Raw genomic sequence first — 5030 nt, forward strand, 5'->3', positions numbered from 1 at the left:
TAAACTCTGCAAAGAGTCAGAGACTTGGGATAATTTCGACTTAACCACCTGGATAGTTTCCCAGGAAATATTAGACAGACAAAACCTAGTCTAACTTCTGGGTAACTATACAATTGAACCCCCCCCCCCAATCATTCACACAGACCGCTCTCCCCCCCAGCTATTACCCTTGACATCTCCTCTGACCCCTGCACTGCCCCCACTGACCTGACCTGACCAGCCCTCACTTCCCAACTACTCTCCTAACCCCGTGACGATCCTCTGACCATAAAGAGTAGACCCCGACCTGATGTGATTAACTCCCCCGACCCACCAACTCTTCCTCACCTGACTAGCTGCACACCTGACTAAGCCCAACCCCTCAACTATCCCCCCGACCTGATCTGATGAGCCCCCACTACCCTGCTACACCACAACCCCTCAATTGCCCACTTGACCTGACATGACTAGCTCCCGATCCTACCTGACTACCCCTCCAACACACCAACTTCCCCCAAACTAACCTGGTTCACCCCTGACCCATTGATGCGACCATCAATTCACACGAAACCAGGAGTAGAAGTAAACTGTGGCTTTAATCAACTAGAACAGTGCCTGCCTGCGACTGATCTGCTAGTGGGAGCTGCCTACAGGGCAACTGCTCTTTATACCTCCCCTCAAGGGGTGGAGCCAGGAGCGGAGCCCACACAGGCCCCAACATGCTACATCATAGGTAATACCTTACAATGGTCCATAGGTGGAGCCCACATGGGCAACAGCGTAATCCAGATATGCACATGGTGAATTGTTACAGCAATACATTCACCACATTTATCCCCTGTTAAAAAATGAAGTCTGGCGGGGGTAAAGGGTTCATAAGTTCAGGTGCGCCGTGATCGCCGATGCTCTGGTATCGCAGCTGGCCCGGGTGTCAAACTCCGCCGTGCTGGCATCGGTAGTGAAGTCGCCGGTGCGGGCATAGACGTGGACTCCGGGAGCGTGTCTTCTGGGGCTTCATTCCTGTGGGTCAGTGAAGGGGGAATGACGGGCGGGAGGGGGTGCGAGTGCCATGTAGGGGTGGGGGCGCTGGTCAGCATAGGTTGGGCGGGGTACGATGGGGTGGCGGTGGTAGTGGAACCTGCGGGTGCCAGGTCCCGGAGGGAGACCGTATCCTGTCAGCCGTCGGGGTGTTTGATGTATGCGTACTGGGGGTTGGGGTGTTGGAGCTGGACCCTCTCAACCAGGGGTTCGGACTTATGGCTCCTGACGTGTTTGCAGAGTAGGACGGGACCCGGTGTCTTCAGCCAGGATGGAAGCGAGGCCCCGGAGTTGGATTCCTGGGGAAAACAAATAGGCGGTCATGAGGGGTCTCGTTTGTGGCCGTGCAAAGGAGTGACCTAATAGAGTGGAGTATGTCGGGGAGGACCTCCTGCCAGTGGGGAACTGGGAGATTCCTAGACCGTATGGCCAGCAGGACGGTCTTCCAGACCGTCGCGTTCTTCCTCTCCACCTGCCCGTTTCCCCGGGGGTTGTAACTGGTAGTCCTGCTCAAGGCGATGCCCTTACTGAGCAGGTACTGACGCAGTTCGTCGCTCATGAACGACGAGCCCCGGTCACTGTGAACGTACGTGGGGAAACCAAACAGGGTGAAGACACTATGTAGGGCTTTAATGACGGTGGCCGCGGTCATGTCGGGGCAAGGGATTGCAAAGGGGAAGCGGGAGAACTCGTCAATGCTGTTGAGGAAATATATATTGCGGTTATTGGAGGGGAGGGGCCCTTTGAAATCGATACTGAGGCGCTCAAAGGGCCGGGATGCCTTTACCAGGTGGGCCTTATCCGGTCGATAGAAGTACGGCTTACACTCCGCACAGATTTGACAGTCCCTGGTTATGGCTCTGACCTCCTCAGTGGAGTAGGGCAGGTTGCGGGCCTTGATGTAGTGGAGAGGCCGGGTGACCCCCGGGTGGCAAAGGTCATCGTGGATAGCACGTAGTCGATCATCTTGCGCGCTGGCTCATGTGCTGCGGGACAGGGCATCTGGGAGTTCGTTGAACCTCCCAGGACGATATACTATATCGTAATTATAGGTGGAGAGTTCCATCCTCCACCTCAAGATCTTATCATTCTTGATTTTGCCCCGCAGCGTATTATCGAACATGAAAGCTACCGATCGTTGGTCGGTGACTAGGGTAAACCTCCTACCAGCGAGGTAGTGCTTCCAGTGCCGCACGGCTTCCACAATGGCTTGAGCTTCCTTTTCGACTGAGGAGTGTCGAATTTCGTAGGTGGTGAGGGTACGTGAAAAAAACGCTACTGGCCTGCCTGCCTGATTGAGGGCAGCGGCAAGGGCAACCTCTGATGCGGTCGCTCTCCGCCTGGAAGGGGACGGACTCGTCCACCGCGCGCATCGCGGCTTTGGCGATATTCGCCTTGGTGCAGCTGAAGGCCTGCCGGGCCTCAGCCGCCAGTGGGAAGATGGTGGCCTTGATTAGTGGGCGGGCTTTGTCCGCAAAGTTGGGGACCCACTGGGCGTAATATGAAAAGAACCCGAGGCACCTTTTCAGGGCCTTGGGGCAGTGGGGGAGGGGGAGTTGCAGGAGGGGGCGCATACGGTCGGGGTTGGGTCCTAGAACCCCGTTTTCCATGACGTAGCCGAGGGTGGCTAGTCTGATTGTGCGGAAAACGCATTTCTCCTTGTTGTAAGTGAGGTTAAGGGTTCGGGCGGTTTGGAGACATTTCTGGAGGTTGGCATCGTGGACCTGCTGATCATTGCCGCAGATGGTGACGTTGTCCAAGTACGGAAATGTGGCCCGCAGCCCGTACTGGTCCACCATTCGGTCCATCGTTCTTTGGAAGACCGAGACCCTGTTCGTGACACCAAAGGGGTCCTGGAGGAAGTGGAAGAGGCGGCCGTCTGCCTCAACAGCCGTGTAGTGGTGGTGCATCGGGGCGGATTGGGAGCTGGTGGTACGCAGACGTCAGATCCACCGTGGAGAACACCCGGTAGTGTGCAATCTGATTCACCATGTCCGCTATCCGGGGAAGGGGGTACGCATCGAGGTGCGTGTAACGATTTATGGTTTGGCTGTAGTCTACAACCATCCGGTTCTTTTCCCCGGTCCTGACGACCAGCACCTGGGCTCTCCAGGGGCTATTGCTGCCTCGATGATCCCCTCCCTCAAGAGCCGCTGGACCTCGGGCCTGATAAAAGTCCTGTCCTGGATACTGTACCGCCTGCTCCTGGTGGCGACGGGTTTGCAGTCGGAGGTGAGATTTGCGAAGAGCGGGGGAGGGTCGACCTTTGGGTTCGCGAGGCTACATACGGTGAGTGGGGGTAGGGGCCCGCCGAACTTCAGGGTTAGGCTCCTGTGGTGACAGTGGAAATCCAGTCCCAATAGAAGAGGAGCGCAGAGGTCAGGGAGTACATATAATTTAAAATTGGCGTACTCGGCGCCCTGTATTGCAAGGGTTTCGGTAGTGCACCCCCGGATCTGCACCGAGTGCGACCTGGAGGCGAGGGAGATGGTCTGATGTGCCGGGAAGGTTGGGAGCGAGCAGCATCTTACCATGTCTGGATGAATGAAGCTCTCTGTGCTCCCGGAGTCGAAGAGGCAGGGTGTTTCGTGTTCGTTTACCTGGATGGTCATCATAGAGCTCCGGGGGTGTTTGGGTCGCGACTGGTCAAAGGTGATCGCACTGAGTTGTGGGTAGCCGGCGTGGTCGGAGGTGCTGGGGCGGTTCCAAGATGGCTGCCCCCATTGGTCGCACGTGTCGGGCGGCGTTGCAGATGGTGGCCAAGATGGCGACCCCCGTTGGTCGCACGGGTGGGGGCGGAGCTGGCAGACACGCTGTCACACTGCGGGATCTGCGGGTCTGTGAGTCTGAGGGTCGGGCCTGCGATTTAGAGTTTTTGGACCTGGCCAGGCAAACTTTAGCAAAATGTCCTTTTCTCCCGCAGTCGCTGCAGTTCGCGTTCCGGGCCGGGCAGCGCTGCCGGGGTGTTGAGGCTGGCCGCAGAAATAACAGGGTAGCCCCCCATGGTGGGCGGGCAGCCGGGTGGCACACGCCTGGGGTATTCTTTGGTCAGGGGTCCACGAGGGGGTCGCGGATCAGACGGGTACGCGTTCTGGCTTTGGAACGCTACTTCCAGAGAGGAGGCTAATTTTACCGTCTCTTCCAGATCTAGGGCACCCTTTTCGAGTAGGCGCTGTCTCACGTAGTTGGACCTGACTCCAGCCACGTAGGTGTTTCAGACGGCGAGGTCCATATGTTGAGTGGCCGTAACGGCCTGGTAATTGCAGCTTCGTGCAAGGACTTTGAGGTCACGTAAGTACTCTTCCGGTGATTCCTCGGGACGCTGACGGCGAGTGGTGAAGAGATGCCGCGCGTATACCTCATTCACGGGCCTTACGTAGAGGCGCTCTAGCATCGCGAGGGCGTCTGCGTAGGTGGAGGCTTCCTTGAGTTGAACAGAGATTCGATGGCTCACCCGTGCGTGGAGGAGACTCAGCTTCTGTTCGTCGGTGATGGAAGGCGAGGAGGGGGCGGCGAGGTAGGCCTTGAAACAGCGGAGCCAGTGCGAAAAAATATCTTTCACCTCCGCGGCCTGCGGATCGAGTTCCAGTCGGTCAGGTTTGAAGGCCGATTCCATAGTGGCATTGTAGTTGATTAAATTGATGCGACCATCAATTCACACGAAACCAGGAGTAGAAGTAAACTGTGGTTTTAATCAACTAGAACAGTGCCTGCCTGCGACTGATCTGTTAGTGGGAGCTGTCTACAGGGTGACTGCTCGTTATACCTCCCCTCAAGGGGTGGAGCCAGGGGCGGAGCCCACACAGGCCCCAACATGTTACATCACCTTACAATGGTCCATAGGTGGAGCCCACATGGGAAACAGCGTAATACAGATATGTACATGGTGAATTATTACAGCAATACATTCACCACACCCACTCACCCAACTGCCACCCTATGACCTTATCCATCTGCCACCCTACCCATCTACCAGCCTACCACTTCACCCACCTGCCACCGTGTCTGCCTGC

This window comes from Scyliorhinus torazame, chromosome 2 (genome assembly GCF_047496885.1).
Source record: "Scyliorhinus torazame isolate Kashiwa2021f chromosome 2, sScyTor2.1, whole genome shotgun sequence".
Taxonomy (NCBI): domain Eukaryota; kingdom Metazoa; phylum Chordata; class Chondrichthyes; order Carcharhiniformes; family Scyliorhinidae; genus Scyliorhinus; species Scyliorhinus torazame.